Source organism: Colobus angolensis, unplaced genomic scaffold, assembly GCF_000951035.1.
Source record: "Colobus angolensis palliatus isolate OR3802 unplaced genomic scaffold, Cang.pa_1.0 Scaffold86, whole genome shotgun sequence".
Lineage (NCBI taxonomy): Eukaryota > Metazoa > Chordata > Mammalia > Primates > Cercopithecidae > Colobus > Colobus angolensis.
The window spans coordinates 9,106,594-9,133,527 of record NW_012122487.1 but is presented as its reverse complement, the minus strand read 5'-3'; positions in this window follow the sequence as shown (position 1 = coordinate 9,133,527).

Genomic DNA, 26,934 nt, shown 5'->3' with positions numbered 1-26,934 from the left:
GAAAGGTCATTTCTTAAGAGGAGCCAGCTCTAAGTCAGGGGTTTTTAAATTAAAGAAGGAATTTTGGGGTCTGATAGGCAATAAAGAAGGGTAAAGTGTGTCAGAAACAAAACAGTTTGAAAAGGAAGAATCAGAGACCAAAGTTATGTTTGGGGGGTAGGGGGCGGGGTTGATGTTTGGTGGTTTCTTTTTTTGCTAAGGGCAATTTTTCTCAAGAATCCATCCCATCCTTCAATATTTGGTGCCCTTCTAGGCACACATTAAGATCAGAGATTCCCTAAGTTCAAAATATAAGCTCTACAGCAACTAATTCTCCAATAATCTGATAATTTACTCTATTAGTAATAATAACCAGCAAGGACTAAAAGCTTAACTTATTTTCCTCACTTCCAGATGATTTCTTTAGCTTTCAATAGAACCTTGAATGCTTTTGTCAAGAAAAATAACTCAACTGGCACCCCTTAAGGAATCATGAAGGAAATTTTGCCATCATTAGCATTTTGAGTATTTCCCAAATTTTAATTATCCTTGCTTGAACCACTTGTATGATTTTACCATCTTATATTACAGGTTTAGTGTCATATACTATTTTTTATATTGACCCCTACTTTTACTGATATATATTTGATTCTATTTGTTTTTAGATGATAGCTGAGTGGTTTATTGAATTATCTCAGCTTGGAGGAGTAAAAACATGTTATCGTTTTATTTTTCTCAAATCACTGCCCCTGGTACTATGTCAAATCTCTCTAACCCCTGGAAAAAGCATTGAATCCCGTCTTGGGCAGATTTCAAAAACTCTCAGGTGCTTTTGGTTATTAAAGTTGCAATTGTCGATTTTCAGTTTTTAGTTATGAGCCAGTATAAAATTTGTTTTTCTACTCCATTGAAACATATTGATTTAACCACTGCAGCCCAGGTTACTGGCATCAGACTTGAAGAAGGAGAGGGCAAAATTGACTCTTACTCTTTTCACTAATCCTTGACCTGGAAATGCGGGCTATATTATCTGCTCCATCCTCCTCTCTACATTTTTAAGGCCCCATTCTGTAGACATCCTCTTGGAGTTAGCAGTCTCTGTTAGCTGGTAGTTGTGAGTCTTTGTGTGCAGGCACCAAGCAACTCTAGGCTCAATCTCTTTCAAATCTCTCCAGTTCTTTTCCCCATCAAAACACCACATGACGTCTGTAATCCCAGTACTTTGGGAGGCTGAGGCAGGCGGATCACGAGGTCAGGAGAGCGAGACCATCCTTGTTAACTGGTGAAACCCCGTCTCTACTAAAAATACAAAAATTAGCCAGGCGAGGTGGCGGGCGCCTGTAGTCCCAGCTACTCAGAAGTCTGAGACAGGAGAACGGCGTAAACCCGGGAGGCGGAGCTTGCAGTGAGCCGAGATCATGCCACTGCACTCCAGCCTGGGCGACAGAGCGACTCCGTCTCAAAAAAAAACAAAAACAAAAACGCCACATGACAAATCCTTTATTTTAACACTTCAGTGGTTTTTAGTATATTCACCCTATTGTATAGTCATCACCATTATATGTTTTAAAAGAAAGTTTTATATCACAACTACAACAATTTGTTTAAACGCATTTGTCCTAATTAGAAGGTAATAGAAGAACATTACAATGAAAACAAAACTGTGTTATTCATTCTTTGTTACTAAATAGTGCTGCCCGTTGAAGTCTTTGGGCTTGAGATATAGTCTCATTGCTAAGGAGAGATGTCATTGAGGGCTACATTGATGCTGAGCAAGTGAAATTTTCTCCATTCTTATGAATCATCAAAAAGATTAAAGGTGAAAAAATATTTTTCAAACATGTGATTTCATAATTGAATTACTTACTGTCAAGTCCGCTTAAAAATGACCAAAGACATGTGTTGTACACTTGAGGAAAACATCGTGTTAGGTATTTCCTGCAGTGTTTAGAGTTGGTCTTCCTTTTTCCAGGATCCCTGTGCTTTCCTCATTTTCCTTAGCCCTTTTCATGTTTGGATCTCTACAGCTACACCATTCCAGCCATAGCAAATGGCACGTGGGGAATGATTAAGGAACCCAGCCACCAACCAGAACTGAGGCCCCAGACATAGGGCTCCAGTCGAGTTGTCCCAGTATTCCCAACCATTCCCGCCACCCCAGCCAAGATCTAGTCATTATGGAGCAGAGGCGAGTGACCAACTGTACCGTTCCTTAATTACCGACTCACAAACTTGTAAGTATAGTAAAATGGTTATTGCTTCTTGGCACTAGATTTGGGAGCGATTTATTATACAAAATTAGGGCCGGGCGCGGTGGCTCAAGCCTGTAATCCCAGCACTTTGGGAGGCCGAGACGGGCGGATCACGAGGTCAGGAGATCGAGACCATCCTGGCTAATACGGTGAAACCCCGTCTCTAATAAAAACTACAAAAAACTAGCCGGGCGAGGTGGCGGGCGCCTGTAGTCCCAGCTACCCGGGAGGCTGAGGCAGGAGAATGGCATGAACCCGGGAGTCGGAGCTTGCAGTGAGCTGAGATCCGGCCACAGCACCGCAGCCTGGGTGACAGAGCGAGACTTCGTCTCAAAAAAAAAAAATAAAATAAAATATTATACAAAATTAGATACCAAAACCAAAACTTCATAGGATGACTGTTTACCCATGTTTGCCCAGAACAGTCCCAGTATACACCTGTTGTCCCAACATAATTATGATTAGTGCTGGTTTCATTCACCCTTTAAGGCATCCCAGTTTGGATGACAGTTATATGTTCACTCTTCTAATATGCCATGTTCTGTACTCAAATTATGGTCTTGCCAAATGTCTAGTCTTCTAGTATCTTAAAGTTTGCATAACAGAGAGCCGAATGTTGCCTGCTTCTGAATTTGGACTACCAGTTGTGACTGAGCATACATATTGCTCTCAAGAAAAATTCAGAATTCTTTAAGTACGCCTGAAAGAAAATAGATACTTAAAATATACATTTATAAAAAGATTTCTCAACTGGTGACACTGAAAAGACCACATACCAAAATGTTATTTACATTGTGATACCTAGTAACAGAAGCAACAGGTGTAAAGGAGAGAGAACAAAATTTTTTGCCATGTTTCAGTCTTCATTGTCCCACATTATTGAAAAAACCCAAACCAATGACACTGTTTTCAAGACTAACGGCAAATTAAGCATTCAAAGACAAAGAGGGAAAATGTTCACATTTACTAAGAGCTGTTACTTCTTCGCATCTATATAGCAAGCACAATTACATATGTTATTTCATTTAATTTTCATAGCAAACCTGTGAGGTACGTACTACTATCAACCCCATTTTACAGATGAAGAAATGGAGGCTTGGAGAGTTAGGTAATCTGCACACTTAATGTTGATAAATAGAGGCAGGATTTATACCCAGGCAGTCTGACTCCAGATCCTGTTCTCTTAGTCTTTAGCACTTACTGCCTCTCTATTCAAATATAACAGAGAAATTAATTTGTAAGCATCAAATTAATTTGTAAGTATCATAAAATGCTAGATATAGTATATATCATTTTGGGAATAAAATGATTCTGTATTTTCTAATTATTTCCTTCTGGTGAATTTATTTCCCTTCTATTACAATCTGATCAGTCTTACAGGAAAGCTAAATCAAAGATTATTGGGTACATTGTCTGTGGTAAATAACAATTTTAAGATGCTTAACAACCTACCAATATTTAGCAATATTTCACTTAGATTATATACTAATTATACATACATATTATACTGCTTAGAAAGTATATTATTTATAAGAGGCCATTGTTGAGGAGTGATTAGTTCTACAAGGGCTGGTCCTTGGGTTTGATATTTGTCATTTTTTTTCCTTTTCCTTTTAGCTGACATGTAGTTAAGTAGATACATTTTTTATGGAATACAGAGTAAAACTGCAATACATGTATAAAATGTATTATGATCTAATCAGGGTAATTAGCATATCTATCACCTCAAACATTTATCATGTCTTTGTGTTGGAAACTTCAAAATCTTTTCTTCTAGCTGTTTGAAAATATACAATAAATTATGAGTAACTATATTTACCTTACATTGCTAAGAACACTAGAACTTATTCCTTTCATCTAGGTATAATTTGTATCTGTTAAACAACTCCTCCTTATCCTCCCCTCCCCATTCTATCCTTTCCAGACTCTAATAATCACAATTTTACTCTCTACTTCTTTGTTCAACATTTTTTTAGCTCCCACATGAGTGACAGCATGCAGTACTTATCTTTTTGGACCTGACTTATTTCACCCAACATGATGTCCTCCTGATTCATCTATGTTGTTCCAAATGACAGGATTTCATTCTATGGCTAAGTAGTATTCTATTGTGTGTTTGTGTGTTCATGTATGTAATGTATGTATGTATATGGCGTGTTGTCTTTACTCATTTAAGTTGATTTTATATCTTGGCTATTATGAATAGTGCTGCAATAAACATGGAGGTGCAGATATCTCTTCAATATACTGATTTCCTTTCCTTTGGATAAATACCCAGTAGTGAGATAGCTAGATCATATGGTAGTGTTATTTTTAGTTTTTTGAGAAACTTCCAAACTGTTTTCCATAATAGCTGTACTAATTTACATTCACACCAACGGCATATGAAAATTCCCTTTTCTCTGCATCCTTTTCAGCATTTGTTATATTTTTAAATAGTAGCCATTCTAACTGGGGTAAGACGTTAGATCATTGTGGTTTTGATTTGAATTTTCCTGATGATTAGTGATGTTGGGCATGTCTTCTATACTTCTTGGTGGTTTGTATGTCTTCTTTCCAGAAATCTCCTTTCAAATCCTTTGCCCATTTTTAAATCAAATTTGGTTTTTTCCTGCTGTTGAGTTTCTTGTGTATCATGAATATTATATACAAGTTGTTCTATACCTGTGCCTCATCAGACAAATAATTTAGAAATACGTCCTCCCATTGTTCAGGTTGTCTCTTTACTCTGTTGATTGTTTCCTTTGCCATGCAGAAACATTTTAGTTTTATATAGTCACATCTGTCTATTTTTTGTTTTGTTGCGTGTTCTTCCAAAGCCTTGCCTATGAAATCTTTGCCCAGAACGATGCCCTAATGTGTTTTCCCTATTTTTTCTAGTAGTTTTATAGCTTTGGGTCTTATATTTGCGTCTTTAATTTACTTTGAGTTGATTTTTGCATATGATGAAAGCCAGGGGTCTAGTTTCATTCTTCTGTATATGGAGATCCAGTTTTCCTAGCACCATTTATTGAAAAAGGTATCCTTTTCTCAATGGATGTTCTTAGCATCTTTGTCAAAAATCAAGTTAGCTGTAAAAATGCAAATTTATCTCCGGGTTCTATATTCTGATCCTTTGGTTTTTGTGTCTGTTTTTATACCCATACCAGGCTATTTCGGCTACTTTAGCTTTGTAGTATACTTTGAAGTCAGATGATCTGATGCCTCCAGCTTTGTTCTTTTGCTCAGTGTCTTTTGGTTCCATATAAGTTTTAGGATTTTTCTATTTCTATAAGAAATGTCATAGGTATTTTGATAAAGATTACACTGAACCTGTATATTTATTTGGGTAGTATAATGATTTTAATAATACTAATTCTTTTTGTGTTCTCTTCAAGTTTTTCATCAACGTTTTGTACTTTCATTGTAGATATCTTTCATCCCCTTTGTTAAATTTATTTCTAGATTTTTTTTTTTGTAGCTATTGTAGTAGAACTTTTTTTTTCAGTTGGTTTACTATTGGTTTATAAAAACATTACTGATTTGTGTATATTGATTTTCTATCCCACAATTTTCATGAATATGTTTACTAGTTCTAAGAGCTTCTGATGGAGTTTTTAGGATTGTCTATACGTACGATAATGCCATCTATACAGTGGGACAACTTGACTTTCTCTTTTCCAATTTGGATACCCTTTATTTCTTTCTCTTGCCTAATTGCTTTGGCTAAGACGTTCAGTACTATGCTGAGTAAGAGTCATGAAAGCAAAAATCTTTGTCTTATTCCAGTTCTTAGAGGAAAATCTTTCAGCTTTTTCCTATTCAATATGATGCTAGCTCTGGGTGTGTCATATATAGTCTTTATTATGTTATGTCCCTTCTATACCTAATTTGGTGGGAGTTTTTATCATAAATAGATGTTGAATTTTATCGAATGTTTTTTCTGAATCTATTAAGACGATCATATGGTTTTTCTCTTTTCTATTCTATTGATGTGATGTGTCGTATTTATTGGTTCGCATATGTTGAAACTTCTTGCATCCATAGAATAAATCCCATGGTGTATTAGCTTTTGATGTGCTGTTGTATTCTATTTGCTGGTATTTTGTTGAGGATTTTTGAATTTATGTCCTTTTAGTCTGTTTTATGTTGCTTTTAACAGAATACTCTGAAACTGGGTAATTTACAAATAAAATATTTATTTCTTACACTTATGGCAGTTGAGAAGTCCAAGGTCAAGGGGCTACATCTGTTGAGAGGCGCCTTGCTGATAGGAGTTCTCTTCAGAGCTCCAAGGTAGCACAGGACATTAAATGCCCAAAGGAGCTGTTTGTGCTAGCTCAGGTCTTTCTTCCTCTTCTTAAGTCACTAGTTCCACTTCTATGATAATCCATTAATCTATTAACCGATTGATCCATGAATTAATTCATTCATGAGTGCAGAATCCTCATGACCCAACCACCTCTTAAAGATGCCATCTATCAATAGTGCCACATTGGAGATTAGGTTTTAACATCAAGCGGGGTGCAGTGGCTTACACCTGTAATCCCAGCCTTTTGGGAGCCTGAAGCAAGTGGATCACTTGAGTCCAGGAGTTTGAAGCCAGCATGGACAACATGGCAAAACTCTGTCTCTACAAAAAAATTAGCCAGGTATGGTGTCATGCACCTCAAGTCCCAGCTAATTGGGAGGCTGAGGTGGGAGGACTGCTTGAGCCCTGGAAGTTGAGGCTTCAGTAAGTCAATCATGCCACTGCACTCCTGCCTGGCTGCAGAGTAAGACCCTATCTCAAAAAAAAAAAAAAAAAAAAAAAGTTTTAACCTGAGTTTTGGAGGAGATAATCATGTAAACCGTTGTATATGCTCATCAGAAATATGGGCCTGCCCTTTTCTTTTTTTATTGTGTCCTTGTCTGGCTTTGTTATCAGGATAATTCTAGCCTTGTAGAATGAGTTGAATTTCCCCCACCTCTTCAATTTTTTGAAATAGTTAAAGAATTGGTGTTAGTTCTTCTGTAAAAGTTTGGTATACTTCACCAGGAAAGTCATCTCATCCTGGCCTTTTCCTCGTTGGGAGACTTTTTATTACTGATTCAATTTTGTTACTCATTATTGGCCTGTTCAGGTCTTCTATTACTTTCTGCTTTAGTCTTGGTAGGTTATATGTGTCCAGGAATTTATCCATTTCCTCTGGATTTTTCAAGTTGTTGGCATATAGTTGTACATAATAGTCTCTAATGAGTCTTTGTATTTCCGTGGTATCAGATGTCATGTCTCCTTTTTTGTTCATGATTTTATTTGTGTATTCTCTCTTTTTCTTAATCTAATGAATAGTTTGCCAGTTTTGGTCACTTTTTCAAAAAAAACAAAACAAAGCAAAAGTTTTCATTTTTCTGATGTCTTATTTTCTCTTTCCCTACATGCATACCTCACTTTATTGTAGTTTGGTTTATTACACCTCACAGATACTGTTTTTTGCAAATTGAATGTCTGACAACCCTGCATAAAAAGCAGGTCTATTGGTGCCATACTTCCAATAGCGTGTGCTCAGTTCATGTTTCCATGTCAGCATTTTTTAGCTATGAACTTTTTAATTAAAATACATACACATTTAGATATAGTGCTATTGCACATTTAGCAGACTACTAGAGTGTAAACATAACTTTTATATGCACTTGGAAGCCAAAAAAATTGTTGACTCACTTTATTGTGATATTCACAATATTGAAGTGGTCTGGAACTAAACTGCAATATCTTTGAGGTATGCCTATATTTCATTTTTAATTCTGCTCTGACCTTTATTATTTCTTTCCATCTAATAATTCTGGGTTTGGCTCCTTCTTGCTTTTCTAGTTTCTTGAGGTGCATCATTAGGTTATTTGAAATCTTTCTACTTTTTTGATGTAGATGTTTACTACTATAAACTTCCCTCTTGGCACTGCTTTTGTTGTATCACATAGGTTTTGGTATGTTGCGTTTCTATTTTAAATTGTTTCAAGAAATTTTTGATTTCCTCAATCGTTTCATTGACCCACTGGTCGTTCAGAAGCATGCTATTTAATTTACACGTATTTTTACAGTTTCCCAAAGTTTCCTGGTTATTGATTTCTAGTTTTATTAAATTGTGGTCTGAGAAAAAACTTGATACAATTTCAAATTTTTTGAGTTTGCTAAGAGTTGTTTTGTGGCCTAACATATTTTATACTGGAGAATGTTCCTTGTGCCGATGAGAAGAACGTGTATTCTGCAGTTGTTGGATGGAATGTTCTGTAAATGTCTATTATGTCTACCACACAGTTTAAGTCTGATGTTTCTCTGTACATCTTTTTGTATAGACTATCTGTCCAATGCTGAAAGTGGAATGAATAAGTTCCCAATTCTTATTGCATTGGGGTCTATCTCTTTAGCCCTTATAATATTTGCATTATATATCTGGGTACTCTTGTGTTAGGTGCAAATATATTTACAATTATTATATCTTCTTGGTGAACTGATTTCTTTATCATTGTATAATGACCTTTTTGTTCTTTGCTTATAGTCTGTTGAGTCTGATGTAAATATAGCTACTCCTGCATGGAATGTCTTTTACCATCAGTTTCCATTAGCATGGAATGTCTTTTACCGTCCCTTCACTTTCATTCCACATGTACCTTTATAGGGAAATGTGTTTCCTGTAGGCAGCAGTTAGTTTGGTTTTGTTTTCAAATCCACTCAGCCAGTCTACAACTTTTCATTGGGAATTTAAACTGTTTACATTCAAAGTTGTTATTGACAGGTAAGGACTTACTCTTGTCATTTTGTTAATTTCTTCTATTATTTTATATATGTTTCTTTCTTTATTCCTTCCTTCATATCTTATTGTTTATCTTTGCAGTTGGGCAATTTTCTGTAGTAACAACATTTGATTCCTTTCCCTTTCTTATTTGCATATCTGCGCTGAGCTTTTTACAGGTATACCTTGAAGATAATGCAGGTTTGGTTCTGGCCCACTGCAATAAAGGAAATGTCACAATAAAACAAGTCACATTAGATTTTTAGTTTCTCAATACATCTAACAGTTATGTTGAGGATATCCTGTAGTCTATTATGTGTGCAATAGCATTTTTTTAATGAAAAAATGATCAAAAATGCCAACAATCACCCAATCCATCAGTGAGTCATAATCTATTTACTGGTCAAGGTATCTTGCCTCATTGTTGATGGCCGTTGACTGATCAGGGTGGTGATCGCTAAAGATTGGGGTTGTTGCGGCAATTTATGAAAATAAGATACAAATTAAGTATGCCGCATTAATTCACTCTTCTTTTCACAAAAGATTTCTCTTTAGCATGTGATGCTGTTTGATAACATTTTACCCATAGAACGGCCTTTAAAATTAAGGTCAATCCTCTCGAATCCTGCCTCTGCTCTGTCAGCTAAGTTTATGTACTATTCTAAATTTGCTGTTGTCACTTCAACAGTGTTTACAGCATCTTCACCCATAATGGATTCCATCTCAATAAACCATCTATTTGCTCATCCACAAGAAGTAACTTCGCATCTGTTCAAGTCGTATCATGATATTGCTACAATTCAGTCACATCCTCGTGCTCTACTTCTACTTCTCTTGCTATTTCTATCACATCTGTAACATCAAAGTTACATCAAAGATCACTAGTCACATACTACCACAACAGATAAAATAACAGAACTTTGAAATATTGTGAGAATTACCAAAATGTGGACAATGAGCACATGCTGTTGGAAAAATGTTACCAATAGACTTGTTTAATGCAGGATTGCCATAAACTTTCAATTTGTAAAAAATACATTATCTGTGAAGTACAATAAAATGAGGTATGCTTATACTTTTGTGTGATTTCATGATGGTAACTATCATCCTTTCACTTCCAGATGGAGAACTCCCTTAAGCATTCCTTGTAGGGCCAGTCTAGTGGTGATGAATTTTCTCTGTTTTTGCCAGTCTGGAAGACTTTAGCTCTCCTTAATTTCTAAATGATAGTTTTCCTAAATATAATATTCTTGGCTGACAGGTTTTTTGTTTGTGGTTTGTTTTTGAGACATGGTCTGGTCTGGCCCTGTCACCCAGGCTGGAATGCAGTGGCACAATCTCAGCTCACTTCAACCTCCACCTCCTGGGCTCAAGTGATCCTCCCAGCTAAGTCCCCTGAGTAGCTACAACTAAGGCACACATCACCATGCCCAACTAATTTTTGTGTTTTTTTGTAGCGATGGGGTCTTGCCATGTTGCCCAGGCTGGTCTCAACTCCTGAGTTCAAACAATCTGTCCGCCTCAGCCTCCCAAAGTACTGGGATTGCAGGCATGAGACACCATGCCCAGCCTTTTTCTTTCAGAACTATAAATATATTATTCCAATCTGTCCTATCCTGTTAGGTTTCCACTGAGAAATCTTCCGTTAGTTTGATGGGAGTTCCCTCATATGAGATGATGTTTTTCTCTTGCTGTTTTTAGAAATCTCTGTCTTTGACTTTGAACAGGTTGACTATTATGTGCCCCAGAGAAGACCTTTTGGGTTAAATTTAGTTGGGGATATTTGAGCTTTCTGTATCTGGATATCTGTATTTCTTCCCAAATTTGGGAAATTTTTAGTTATTTCACTAAATAGATTTGCTATGTCTTCTTTCACCTTTTCTTCTGAAACTCCTGAAATACAAATATTTGTTCACTTAATGGTATTCAGATTCCCAAGTACACCTGGTCACCAGTGATGGCACATCTGGGCAGATCAGTCTTTGGGCCTCCAGGCCGCTTGTTTAGATGTTGGCCCAGGTAGCAGTAAGCAAGATAGGCAGGCAGGTTTTCAGGGACCTAGGCAGCATGCATGGCATCAGTGGGGGCAGTTGTAGCAATGAGCCAATCCTTGGGCCGCTGGGTGCTTTTTGCACTGGGTGATTTTTTGGCTGTAATCCATGTTAGCAGTATCTGCAAGTTTCTCAGTGACCTAGGCTATGGTTGCTTGTGGAGGCCACCAGTGGGCCATCGGTGTGTTCGGGGGCAGAGTCACTGTGGGTGACAATGGCCCCAAGCAGCCAGAGTGGGAAATGTACATTTCAGCTCCTTATAACCTGGGGACAGCTTTCCTGATGTGCTTGACTGCCTGTTACCCAGGGTATAGGGCACTCCATGGGTTCAAGTGCCAGGAATGTAGCAGTACCACTAGGTCCATCTGGTCTCATGACACTGTAGCCCTCTGGGTAGATATGAGAGGATGCTGAAAGAACTGTATGTGGAAATGCAGTGGCTATGGGTCCCAGGGCATGGTGTAGTCTGGTTGTTGCTCTGCTCTCAAAATGGTTCTGTGCTACAACAGCCTGGGACCTGGGCAGGTTAGAGGGGCCCCACGATAAATTTCCTCTCTAGAATAATGCAATTGTGTGGACTCAAGGCACCTTCTCATCCCACTGCACATGTCTGTGGTAGAAAAACAGACTTCTGTGGATCTCCTGCTTACCCTTCCCCTATAAAGGGGAGTCCCGACTTGACTTGGAACCAATCCTGGCCAGCTGCTTCACTTCCCTTTATATGCTGCTCTCAAGTTTCTGTGCCTCAGAGGGTCTTTGTCACTTCTTTCCTGCATTCTGGTATTCTCTCTTAGATGCTCTAGACATGTGGTTATTTATGTTTTTCTCCTTCTCTGTGAAGGAGGTAAGCACTGGGCACCTCTAGTCAGCCTCTTGATCTCAAATTTTTTAACAGCAACTTAACTGATAGGATATTCTCCTCATATTTTCTAGGACACTGAAAGTGATACAAAAATTTTATTTGAGGCCAGGTGCAGCGGCTCATGCCTTTAATCCCAGCACTTTGGGAGGCTGAGGTGGGCAGATATCTGAGGTCAGGAGTTTGAGGCCAGGCTGGCCAACATGGTGAAACCCTGCCTCTACTAAGAATAGAAAAATTAGCTGGGCATGAAGGTGCATGCCTGTAATCCCAGCTACTTGGGAGGCTGAGGCAGGAGAATCCCTTGAACTAGGAGGTGGAGGCTGCAGTGGGCTGAGATCGTACCACTGCACTCCAACCAGGGCAACAGAGAGAGACTCCATCTCAAAAATATATGTATATTTGAGTCTTAAAATAACAAAGATAGAAGAATGAGAAATTATAAGGCAAAGTCTCAAGAAACTGAGTAGTTGAACAAAAATATATTTGTCCATATACAAATTGTTTTATTCAAGTATAGCCCACCTCAATGGAAGGTGGCATGTCTAGAATTACTGGTAAAAGTGTTTATTAGTAATTTACAGGAAGAAACACAGCCTTGGTGTCTTTCAACATTAGGAAGAAAGAGTTCATCTTCAAACCTGTTCACCCCAAATCAGGACATCACTCTTTCCAAGAAAAAGAACCAAGCACACAAGTACACATCCCTTTTCATTGCTGTAACATGGGACGGGACTCTCTTTTGGTGAGAACAAAAAGGCAGAACACAGAGCACTTGTATTAGAGGCAGAGAGATAATATCAGGCTGTGCAGATAGTAAAAGAAGCCAGACATTATACGGAGTAATACAGTTGAATAATGACAGTGATATTAAAATAGAGAGCCTTCTATGGCCATAAGCAGTACTGAGTGCTTGAAATATAATAATCTATTAAATCCTTTTAACAACCCTAGGTGTTAAGGATCCTTTCTGTCCCCATTTTATAGACTAAGAAACTGAGATATGGAAAAGTTAAGTAAATTGCCTAAAATCAGAGAGCCAGGATTTGGTCTAGATAGTCTGTGCTCATAAACCACAGCATTATGCTAAACAAAGAACAGAGATTTCTCTAGGAAAGAACAAAGCTATTGTTTTACCTTATATAAGGTTTTTTTTTTTTTTAAATCCAAATTCATGGGATAAGGCATAAAGAAGACGGAGGGGGAGATTAGAAATAAGTATCAGGACCTTAGAGAACCATATCTATAATGCATTCTGTAGGGTTACGTTTACATACACTGTATTTTGTGTGATCATAATATGGACCCTTCTGTCTCTCTGGCTGTGTTCTGTATTTCAGAAAGTGATTCAGAAAGACCTCTATGTCATAATAGTTTCAAGCTTAATTCAAGCCAACCATCCAGTGTGGTTTGCTTTTAAGTTCTGATGGGCAAACGGTATTAAGATCATGGGGAGAAGAGGAGGAAACTTATTTTATTCATTGTCGTGATAGATATAATTAAGTTGTAAATAACTCAGAAGTACCAAGGGAAAACTGTTGCAATCATAAACAATGATTAAACTGAGCCTAAAAGAGACCAAAAGGAATCAGACTTTCTGAACAGAACAGAAGGCTACACAGAAACTGTCTTTAAATGTGAGAGCAAACATATACATAAACTGGTGACATTCAGCTTCAGGATGGATTCCTTACTCCAGATTTTGTAAAGCATGGAAACGCAGTGACTTCATATTTTTAATTTTTTAAAGAAAAGAATACATAACCCTGGAGTGATTTTAATACATTCTTTGAGACTGGGACTTGATTAGATGGCATTTCAAGGTCCTGCAAATGCTGATCATGATGGAACCTATCTCCTCTACATATAGCCACAGCAAAGGTTGGCAGGCGCTCTGATGGTAGGCACTGCTGCTCCATTGCTCCACAGGCCATTATTACAACCCCAACAGTGCCAAGAGCAGATGTGTGTGCTGTTTTGTTTTTTTTTTTTCTCTTGTTGTCGGTGGCATGGAGTCCTATATCCCATAAATGTAAACTAGGTTTAATTTGGACTTTTAGTTAGAAAAGAAAAGTTGGTTCTTAAGGGGGAAGATTTCTAAGGACCTCCCTTCAATACTATATAGCAAAAACACAGAACATGCCATATGAACCTCACTTGGGAAATTTAAATAAGGAGCTTTAGAAACATAACGTGATTTGGCAAGAACGTAATTTGAATGTGGTTGTGAGGTCCCACTAGCAACATATGCTTTTACTAAGCTGTACTATTCCTTTCTTTCACAGTCTGAGCTTTTAAAATGTTACTTTATATTTTCTATGATTATCATTCAGAACCAAAACCAAAGTAGTTAACTCTGAATAAAACTATCCTATTATAAAATTAGAGTTCATCCTGAGGAAGAGAAGTGGGGGGAATGTTTAAATGTGACCCCTTTCTCTTCTCTCCACCCCGCTCCAAATATACTCATAAAAACTAAAACCGTGATTGGGGGAATGGAGGAGAAGTCTGTTTATGATTATGAATTGAACTTTGAACCATTCCTATTGTTCCTGCCAAAGATTTTTGAATGCTAATGTTAAAAGATATATATAAAGTAAGATCTGCTAAGGTATTTTAAGAGTCTACAGTAATGCACCAAGCTTTTTTCCTTGCTTCATTGTTAAAGATAATATGCCTTTCTAACAAAAATGCTTTCAAGATGTAACCATATTTTGAAATGAGTATCATAATACATCCTTTGCAAGCCTGGAATTTGGAAACAAAGAACTTGCTTTAATCTGTTTTTCTTCTTACCTGATAAGCAGGATGACAGTGCTGCTGGAGGAGGTTTAAACCTGTCCCCAGTCTCATTTGCTTTTCTTCCTCTTTCTTCATCATGTGGGCCCTGACAACCTTTCTTTCTGAAGCTACATAAATTAAACAGGACTAAGACTATCAACTTTTGTACCAGCTCCAAAACAAGCCAAGACAAGAAAGAATCCTCCAGTTGATCAACAGACTTCCAGTATTTCTGCTAAACTGGTAGAGCAGTAAAGTCTCCATGCTTTCCTCTCCACTGAAATAACATCAGAGGTTGGATCCTTGGCTGTCTTTAATGTTTTCCCTTTTATGTAGCTAAAAAAGATATTTCAAATGATGTAGAATGAAAAAATAAGCCAACTTTATATTCTTCTTTATTGTTCATTCCTTCTATTTCACAAATGCTTCCAGTCTTGTGGTATCAGCTCCCTTAAAAGTCAGATCTAAGAACCTCCGCCCAGCAAGCCCTGAAGTGGCCTGAAGTTCACCACAAAGCAGTGCATTGTGCTGCTTGAAATGGTCTTCAAACACTGATGAGTTGATCTTTCCTTTATGAAATCTGGATCAAGAATAATTTGTGACTTTTCAAATAGGTACCTAAAGGATGGTTTATAATAGGTAATCAAAGGAAAAGGGTGGTATGCTTCAATTTGCAAAGTAAATGATACATCAGTAGAGCCATCTGATTAGAAGATATAATTAGTGAAGGCAGTAACATGAAGGATCTAATAGCTCCTAAGAAAATCAGCAGATAGAAGGGTCCCAATATATTTTAGTTGAAACTGGAGCTTAGATCTGACTTTAAAATCTAGGTTTCTGTGTGGACCTTAAGAAAAACTTCTATCAGTTTTCCTAAGAGAGGTTTTGGTAAAGATTTCCAGCCTTGAGAGGAAGGCTTAAGGATCTAATTTTTTCATGAAGAACATTAGCCACCATAAAAACCTTTCCATTGTCAATACCCTTCAGCCTTCTAGAAAGAAGAACACTGCTATGAATTGTAAAGCCTACCAATCTTCTCCAACAGTGTACAGCATTGCATTAGAGGAAATTTGATCTCAACAGAATAAATCTCTGTTATTTCCAACAGACATAAGGACTTACATATGGGAAATTTCTAAGATTATTTGGGGGTTTTGGCATCTTTCTCCTACATTCTGCCTAATTTATGGTGGTATCTGGGTTCCAACGAAGACCTCCTCCATGGGAAGCCAATGGGCCCCTCTTCTTATTCCACTCAGAATTAAAACATTGGCAATATTATTCCAAGATTGTGGGATTTCACAAAACCACTGCATTACCAGACCGTTATGCATGCAATAATGTCTAATTGGCTAACTCCAGGAACAATAGATGGACAATTGTTATAGTTATATTCTGATGAATTCAGGCTAAATGTGGCTTGAATCAAGGAATATGGTGACCCTAAAATTATAATGTTAAAAACAAATATGCAAAACTAGTAGTTTTGTATCTTGTTCTTTCCTCTCATATCTGTGGACATTTAAAAAAAGCCCATGCAGCTTTTCACTCGTCTGAAATGGTACAGATTGGAGAGATTTTAGACATTTTGTACTTAATAGACAAAAATAATAGTTAAAATGTATTAAGCAATTTACATATATTACCAAAACATTATCAAAACTACTCTATGAAATAAGTGCAAATGGTATCCCCCTTTATGAATGAGAACACTGAGGCTTTGAAAAGTTGAGTGAATCAATCACTTATAGCGAGTAAATGACAGAACTATTTCTAAATCATGGTTATTTTTATATGTGTTTACACTTCTAAAAAGTGACTTGGAAAGTGTGTTTGTATGAATGTGTGTATGTGCACATGCTCGTCAGAGAGGGAGAGATTGAGAGACTCTATCTTGCCCCTCTTTGCTTTCTTATTAGTACCATCTATAAAATACCAAGTCTTTTGACGCAGCAATCCCATTACTGGGCATCTACCCAAACAATTATAAATCATCCTACAATAAAGACATGTGCATACGTATGTTTACTGCAGTACTATCCACAACAGCAAAGACTTGGAACCAACCCAAATGTCCATCAATGATAGACTGGATTAAGAAAATGTGGTACATATACACCATGGAATATTATGCAGCCATAAAAAAGGATGAGTTCATGTCCTTTGCAGGGACATGGATAAAGCTGGAAATCATCATACTCAGCAAACCATCTCACTCATAAGTGGGAGTAGAACAATGAGAACACATGGACACAGGGAGGGGAACATCACACACTGGGGCCTGTTGGGGTATGGGGAGCTAGGGGAGGTATAACATTAACAGAAATACCTAATGTAGGTGACGCGTTGATGGGTGCAGCAAACCACGATGGCATGTGTTTATCTATGTTAAAAAATGGCACGTTCTGCACATGTAACCCACAACTTAAAGTATAATAAAAATAAATAAAATAAAATAAAATACCAAGTCTTTGGCGAATTGGAATCCTGGGCTTATAAACTATGCCCAACATTGCTTAATTAATCCATATCCCCCATGGGGTATTGTGTTATGACTTATGACAGCACTGTCCAGAGCAGCTTCATGGCAGAATGAAACCCAAAGGAAGAAAAACCTCTAAGAGAATTTAAAACAAACAAACAACAACAACAAACACCACCAAAGGGAAACAGCATAATCAAGAATATGCTTCCTTGTTGTTCCCTCCTTAGCATTCCCAAAGTACCCACTGTCCACCGTGAATTTCACATTCCTCAGTGTGGGCAAGAACTGAGTAACGTGTCCTTCTATCACTTATTCCAGAGAAATCAGTATTTAGTAGATACATGTTCACCATTCTAGCCAACCATAATGAGAAATATGTCATAGCCAGTTGACTATGACAAAATAAAAATACAATGTGTCAAAATTGAAAGAAGAATCTGGTGTGACTTACATTTTTACCTTCACAGAACATGACGTGTTCAAAGTACATTCAAGTATTGTGTTGAATGTCCAACTGGAATCACGTTTTGTATATCACTACTCCTGAAAATGACAAGGGAAGCAGAAAGAAAAGGGTTAAGAAGAATTAAGGCAGAACATGAGATGAAACAATGATAAGGCATCACTCTGATAGGCAAGACAGCATAGTATAGAAGATAATAAGTGAATTTTGGAGCAAGAAGAACTAGATGCAAATCCCTGTGTTAATACCTGTTAGTTGTGTATCATTGAACATATTAGTTCACTTCTCAGTATCACTTCTACCAATACCTAATTTGAAGAATTGTTAAATTGAACAAAATTTCCCTTATCCTCTGTGGGGAAATTTTTCATCAACATTCATTATCCTTTTCTTCCATAGCAACTGAGTTGTAATTGGATGTTCAATCCTCCTACATCTTACAGTGTAGCATGGCCATGTCATTGAGTTCTTGACAATGGAATGTGAATTAAAATGGTACGTGTTTCTTCTCAGCTTGATCCATTGAATCTTGCACACACATTCTCTATACCATTTCATTATTTCTGCTGACTGGAATGGCCATCCCCAAAGCAACCCTGAGGACAATAAAGTTGCATTAGCCTATGCCCCAGGAAAATGGCATAGTGATGAGAGCTGCTGCTGAACTGTAACATCTTCCCAAGGCTATTTTGAGGCCAAAAAAGTATCAATTCTTCAAGGTATTAAATTATCATTGAGTTTGTTTTTATAGTAGTTTGGACTACCTTAACTAATATACCTGGGCAATTTAAGGATTGCAAGTAGTACCACATAAAGCATAATTTCTACCTTTAAGAGCTTGCAGTCTAGTTGAAGATTTAAAGTGAACACACAGGAAATTGTACCCCAAGACAGTATGTGGACAAGGGTGAGCTAATGGCATTGGAAAACATCATTATATGTGTTGAACAAATAATTTAATTTTCCTGTTGGTCACCAGGGAATTCTACATTTCCTATATCTCTTTGTATCTGTGTGGGACAGTATGTCTAATGATGGCCAATAGAATGTGGAAGGAAGTCATATATGTCAATTCTAAGCCTGGCTCTTCAAATGCCCAGTGAAATCCCCACACTGTCACTCCTTGTTCTACTGACTGCAGAATCTCCATCAGAGGCCTCTGAATGGGCCTAGGGGATGCCATGGTGGAAGGATCCAAGCTCCTCATTGAGGAGGGCAGCCAACAGAGCCACCTGGTCAAGAATATTGGTTCTGAAGCTTGCCTAAAAAAGAAATCATCTTTATAATGCGATAAGCCACTGAGACTTGGGGTTGTTTAATATAGCCATCGGCCTAGCCAGTCCAATGTAATGATGGAGATAAGTGATCAGAAAAAGAAGCAAAGAAAATTCTTATGTGTGGGAATGATCGGAGGTGGTTTCTTCAGGGGTTAGTATTTGAGCTCATTTAGTTAGTAGAAATGGAAGAGAAGGACAGATGGTGAATGTCGTTACTAGTTTCAGATTTTATTGTGGTCACTTTCCCATCTTCTCCAGCCCAAACATTTACTGGATAAAGCATTTTCCATTTAACTTCTCAGATGCTGTTAAGACAAGAGCCCCTTCTTTTCAACTGGAATCTCATATAAAATCCTGATATCTAAACAGATACTAGTTTAATTACTCTTACTGAAGTGAAAACAGGGCTAGTCTGACTTCTTTGCCAATTTCTTACTAATCACATGCCCCTAGATCACTCCCATGGAACCCTCAAATGCTGAGAAACAGAATCTGAGCACCAATGTATCAGAATACACTCAGATGTAATATAATAGGCTTGCTCTAGCTCTTCATGGGGGAACCGCAGTGTGCAATGGATTACAGAGGATGCAGCAGCAAACTGTGGAGTTGAGCAGAAAGCCAGTCTAATTACCCAAGAGAGACCACCCTTAAACAGTCTCATCAACAGAAGTAACATATCCCATCTGTCTGTTTCTCTACTATATATTCACTTTTTAAAGCTAAAGTTCTGCATGATTCTTTCCTATGAGAAATATAATTTAAAACTGAAGCTAAGATTTTCTCAAAACTAGCCAGTCTGGAGAGGATTCTGGGAAGATGGAGTAGAAAACACCAGGAATCTGTCTCCCCACACAGACAACAATTACACTAGCAGAATCTGTGCAATGTAATTATTTTGGAACTCTGGAGTCTTGCAACTTTTATGGGAAGGCTTTGGTAATAAGTTGCTTAGTTACCGATCAATTCAGTTTTTAGCACAGCACCTCCGCACTCTCACCACCAGCCCTGTAACAGGCAACTGTGCATGTAATCCTGGAGCAACTTGTGTACACCTAAAGGAAGCCAGGGTGGGCAAAAAACTCTGTCCTCCAACTAGTAAGGATTTGTGCTGTCATTACTGCTACTGCTTTTGATCACAGAAGTGTAGATGAAGGGGAGGGAGGTCATTGTTGTTTCATCTCCCCCACAATCTCTTATTGCAAGCCCCACTCCTTTTGGCTGAAGTGACTCCAAATAATTTTAAGGGCAAGTGCCCCTCTTTTGTTTCCCTACTTTATTTTTCTTGTCATTTGAAAGCCAGACACTGAATCCTAGGACATTCAAAAGCAACTGCCTATATGGTGAAAATTAGAAAGTAATCATGCATGACTAGGGAAATGCACAGGGTCAGAAAAGAGCTGAGAAACCCTTAAGTTTATACCTTAGACTAATCTTTGGCACAGAGGCAGACTACAACAATAAAACTAAAACAAACAAAAAAAATCAAACTCTGGGTAAGGAGAATCCAATTTGCATACTTACTTCATTATTAGATTCAAATGTCGAGTTTTCAACAAACACAATTAGAAGCACACAAATAGACAAGTATAGCCCATTTAAAGGGACAAAAACTAAATAAACAGAAACTGTCCATAAAAAAGACCTACAGAAATTCTGCTAGATTAAAGATGCTCAAAGAACTATAGGAAAATATGGAAGAGGTTAAGAAAATGATGTATCAACAAAATGGAAATACAAATAAAGATAAAACCTAAAAAGAAATCAAAAAGAAGTTCTGGAGCTGAAAAGCACCATAACTGAAATGAAAAACTTATTAGATATTCAAGGGCAGATTAGAGTAAGCAAAAGAATAAACAAATCAACAGAACAAGACAATTGAAATTATCAGGTGTGAGGAACAGAAAGAAAAAGATTGAAGAGAACAGAGCCTTAAGAGCCTGTGGGACACAATGAAGTAGACTAACATACGCATTGTGGGAATCCCAGAAGGAAATGAGAGAGAGAAAGGAGAAGAGAGAATATTTGTAGAAATTATGACTGAAAATGTCTCAAATTTGATAAAAGACATCAATATAAACATCCAAGAAACTCAACAATCTCCAAGTAAGATGAACTCAAAGATACTCACATTAAGACACAATATAATTAAACTTTCAAAATCCAAAGACAAAGGTACAAGAGAGAAACACCTCTTCACATACAAGGAACACTCAATAAGATTATCATCAAACTTCTCATCTGAAATTTTGGAGACCAGAAGGCAGTGAGCCAATACATTTAAAGTCCTATAAGCAAAACAAAACAAAATAAACAACAACAAAAAACAGCAACCAAGAATTCTATATCCAACAAAACTGTCATTAAAAGTGAGGGGAAAATTAAGACATTCCTAGATAAACAAACCTAAGACAGTCCATTACCATTAAACCTGCCCTGCAAGAAACACTCAAGGGAGTTCTGTAGGGTGAAATGAAAAGAAGCAAGACAGTGATTCAAAGTCATATAAATAAATAAGGTATCAGTAAAAGAAATAAATGGACAATTATAAAAGCTAGTATTAACGATGACTTATAATTTCACTTTTTTATAGATTTAAGAGACTAATGAGCTAGTATTATTATAACCTTGGATTGTAACTGCAAATTTTGTTTTACACATGGTTGAAGAGAATAGTACATTCAAAAGCATTATTAGTTTATTTTTGGGGGCACACATATGATTTTGTGCATACATGTGTTCACATATAATTTTGTGCACATAACTGAAATGGATAAATGGAGCTATTAAAGGATCATCATATGCTATTGAGGGTAAGCTGGTATAGAATCAAATTAGAGTGCTGTAACTTTGTATGGTAAATGTAATCTCCATGGTAACCACAAAGACAATACCAATAAAATACACACAAAAGGAATAAAAAAGGAATTTAAACATTTCACTATAAAAAAATAAACACAAAAGAAGACATTAATGTGGGAAGTGATGGACAAAAAGGCTATAAGGCATCTAGTAAGCAAACAACAAAATGGCAGAGGTCGCTTTATACTAAATATTAACTGAAGTGTAAATGGATTAAACCCTCCAATCAAAAGACAGATTGGAAGAATAAATAAAAACACATTATCCAACTATATGAAGATCCAAAGGCATACATAGATTAAAAGTTAAAGGATGGAAAAGTACATTGCATGGATAAAGTAACCAAGAGATAGCAGTAGTGGCTATGCTCATATCAGACAAAATAAACTTTAAAACCAAAAAGTTTATAAGAGACAAAAAATACATTATATATTAACAAAAGTTTCAATACAGCAAAAAGATACCATCAACATTTACACTTCTAGTAACAGATCATCAAAATATATGAAGCAAAAACTGACAGAACTACAGGGAGAAATAGATGCTTCTACTATAATACTTGAAAATTTCAATATCCTTCTCTCAATAAGGGATGAACAATCAGAAGATAAGGAATAGAAGATTTAAAGAACACAATAAATCAGCTAGATCTACAATTATATGCAGAACACTCTACTCAACAACAACATTCTTCTCAAGTGCACATAGTATATTTTCCTGTATAAATCATATATTAGGCCACAACTAGTCTCAATAAATTTAAAAAGATAAATATACAAAATATCTTCTCTGACCCCAACAGTATAAAGTTGGAAATCTATAATAGAAGGAAATTTCAAAAACTTGTGGAAATTAAATGATACAGTCTTAAACAACCAATGAATCAAATAAGAAATCATAAGGAAAGTTACAAAATATTTAGAGACAAATGAAACTGAAAGCACACATACCAAAACTCATGAGATGCAGTGAAGGTTACACTAAGAAGGAAATGTATAGCTACAAATGCTTACATTAAAAAACAAGAAGATTTCAAATCAATAGCATAACTTTATAAATTATGGAAGTAGAAAAAGAAAAAACTAAACCTAAAGTTAGCAAAAGAAGGAGATAGTAAGTATCACAGCAGAGATCAGTGAAATAGAAAAATAATGTATAAAAGAATCAATAAAATCAAACATTGGTTCTTTGAAAAGATCAACAAAATTGATAAACTTTTAGGTAGATGGACTAAGAAAAAAAGAAAAGGCTGTAACTACTAAGATCAGAGGTAAAGTGAAGTCATTACTAGTGATTCTGTCACAATAAAAAGGACTGTTAAGACAGTATTATGAACAACTGTGTGCCTATAAATTGGATAACCTAGATAAAATGGACAATTTCCTAGAAACACAAAACCTACCAAGACTAAATCACAAGAAATAAAAAATCTGAATAGTCTTATAACTATAACTAGGAAGGAGATATAATTAGTAACCAATAATCTCCAATAAGTAAAGCCCTGGATCTAACAGCTTTACTGATGAATTCTACCAAATACTTAAAGAAGAAAGAACACAAATTATTCTCAAAGTGTTCCAATAAAAATGAAGAGAATGGAACACCTCTTGACCCATTCTACCCTGATACAAAAGCAAAAAACACTACAAAAAAGAAAACTACTGATGAATATCCTTTATGAATATTGATGCAAAAATCTTTACCAAAAGACTGGTAAACCAAATTCGGCAGCATATTAAAAAGATTATACACCGTGTCCAAGTGGGATTTATGCCTGAAATAAAAAAATGGTTCAGTGTATGAAAATAAATATCTACTACATTAACAGAATTAGGGAGAATAAACATATGATCATCTGAATAGATGCAGAAAAAGCGTTTGACAAAATTCAGCACCACTTCATGATCAAAAAAAAACAAAACAGTCAAGCTAGAAATAGAAAGAACTACTTCAACATACTAAAAGCCATATATGGAACATTCACAGGGAACATCATACTCAATGGTAAAAGACTAAGCACTTTTTCTCTAAGATCAGGAACAACACAGAGGTACTCACATTTGCCTTTTCTATTCAACATAGTATGGGAAATTTTAGCCACAACAATTAGATAAGAAATAAAAAGCAAAAGAAATAAAAGATATTCAAATTGGAAAGAAAGGAGTAAAACTACCTCTATTTGCAGATGATATGATCTTATATAGAAACCCTCAAAATTTCACACACAAAAGAACTGTCAGAACTATTAAACGAATTCAGCAAAATACCAGGATACAAAGTCAGTACTCACAAATTAGTTGCTTTTCTATACACCAACAATGAACAATTTGAAAAGTAAATTATTTTTTAAAATTCCATTTACCATAGCATCAAAAAATACTTAGGAAATTATGTAGCCAAGGAAATGAAAGACTTGTACAATGAAAACTACAAGATACTGTTGAAAGAAATTGAAGAAGATATAAATAAATGGAAACATAGCCTATGTCCATGAATTAGAAGACACAATAGGTTAAGATGTCCATACTACCAAAAGCAACGTACAGATTCAATGCAATCCCCATTAAAATTCCAATGATGAAATTTTTACTATCTACCCATCTGACAAAGGGCTAACATCCAGAATCTACAAAGAACTTAAACAAATTTACAAGAAAAAATCAACCCCATCAAAAAGTGAGCAAAGGATATGAGCAGACATTTCTCAAAAGACGACATTTATGCAGCCAACAGACACATGATAAAAATGCTCATCATCACTGGCCATCAGAGAAATGCAGATCAAAACCACAATGAAATACCATCTCACACGAGTTAGAATGGCAATCATTAAAAAGTTAGGAAACAACAGGTGCTGGAGAGGATGTGGAGAAACAGGAACGCTTTTACACTGTTGGTGGGACTGTAAACTAGTTCAACCATTGTGGAAGACAGTGTGGTGATTCCTCAAGGATCTAGAACTATAAATACCATTTGACCCAGACATCCCATTACTGGGTATATACCCAAAGTATTATAAATCATGCTGCTGTAAAGACACATGCACATGTATGTTTATTGCAGCACTATTCACAATAGCAAAGGCTTGGAACCAACCCAAATATCCATCAATGATAGACTGAATTAAGAAAATGTGAAACATATACATGATGGAATACTATGCAGCCATAAAGAAGGATGAGCTCATGTCCTTTACAGAGACATGAATGAAGCTGGAAACCATCATTCTGAGCAAACTATCGCAAGGACAGAAAACCAAACACCGCATGTTCTCAAACACTGCATGTTCTCACTCATAGGTGGGAATTGAACAATTAGAACACTCAGATACAGGAAGGGGAACGTCACACACCAGGGCCTGTCATGGGGTGGGGGGCTAGGGGAGGGATAGCATTAGCAGATACACCTAATGTAAATGACGAGTTAATGGGGGCAGCACACCAACATGGCACATGTATACGTATGTAACAAACCTGCAGGTTGTGCACATGTACCCTAGAACTTAAAGTATTAAAAAAAACCCAATGATGTATTTTGCAGAAATAGAAAAACCCATCCTAAAATTCATATGGAATCTCAAAAAAAAAAAAATCCCAAATAGCCACAATAATCTTGAAAAACCAGAACAAAGCTGGAAGACATGCACTTCCTGATTTCAAAACTTATTACAAAACTACAGTAATCAAAACAGTGTGGCATTGGCATAAAGACAGACATATAAATCATTGAAATAGAATATATGGTCAAATGATTTTGACAAGAGTGTTAAGAGCATTAAATGAAGAAAGGACAGTCTTTTCAACAAACGGTACTGGGAAAACTGCATATCCACATGCAAAAGAATGAAGTTGGACTCTACCTAACACCATAAATAAAAATTAACTCAAAATGGATTAAAAACCTAAATAAAACTATAAAACTTTTAGAGGGAAATATAGAGTCAAAGCTTCACAACATTAGATTTGGCAATAATCTATTGGATAGCACACCAATGGCACAGGAAACCAAAGAAAAAATAGACAACTTGAACTTTATAAAAAATTTTAAAATTTGTACATGAAAAAGCAATATCAAATGCAAAATGACAACCTGCAGAATAAGATAAAATATTTGGAAATGGTATATCTCATAAAAGGAATTAATATTCAGAATATATATAGAACTCCTAAAACAACACAGAAACAACTTGATTCAAAATAGACAAAGGATCTGAATAGATAATTCTCCAAAGAATAAATACAAATGGCAATAGCACATAAAATGATGCTTAACATCACTAATCGTTAGGGAAATGAAAAAGACAAAACTATACTGACGGCTGGGTGCAGTGGTTCATGCCTATGATTCCAGCACTTTGGGAGGCTGAGGCAGGAGGATTACTTAAAACCCAGGAGTTTCAGACCAGCCTGGGCAACATGGCAAGACCTGTTTCTACAAATAATAATAATAATAAATTAAATTTTTTAAAAACTACAATGAGATTCTAACTCATCTCTATTAGGCAGCTAAAAATTAAAAATTTAGCATTTCAAGAGGAAAGCTTCTATTCCTCGAAATTCACTTATATGAATCACTTTGTTGCCTATCATATAAGTGAATTATACCAATTTTATATTATTAATAATGGTTACCATTTATTAGTTGCCTACTATTCATAAATTTTGGCATTAACCTCTAAGCCTTACAGCAACCCCAGAATTAAGCATTAATATCCCTAGTTTACAGGTGGAGCAACTGAGGCTCAGTGAGAATTCCTCTTTTCCAGCTTCTAAGCAATAAAGTTGATGTTCAAACCAAGCTTTCTCATTTCAAAGGTTATCCACCTTCCATTGAACCACAGTTGCCATCTTTCTTTCCACTGAGAGAGAAATATATTTTGTGGCTGCTCACAAAGCTCATTTTCAAAACACATAGTAATATTTTCTGTAAGACTAGCCTAATATAGACCTGCGCTATATCTGTGAAAATTGTCTGAAGTACAGGTTCTGTCATTTGTCAATGTCATAGTGATGACCAGACGCCCAAATATGAAAGCTGAAAAATATAAAGGTTATTTCCATTGTCATTTGCTGATATGCTATTGCCGTAAGTCTCCCCACCCCATCCTAACAGTTTTCATTACCCTAAAGTTTCTTACTAGTGTATTACATTTTTTTTTTTTTTTTTTTTTTTTTTT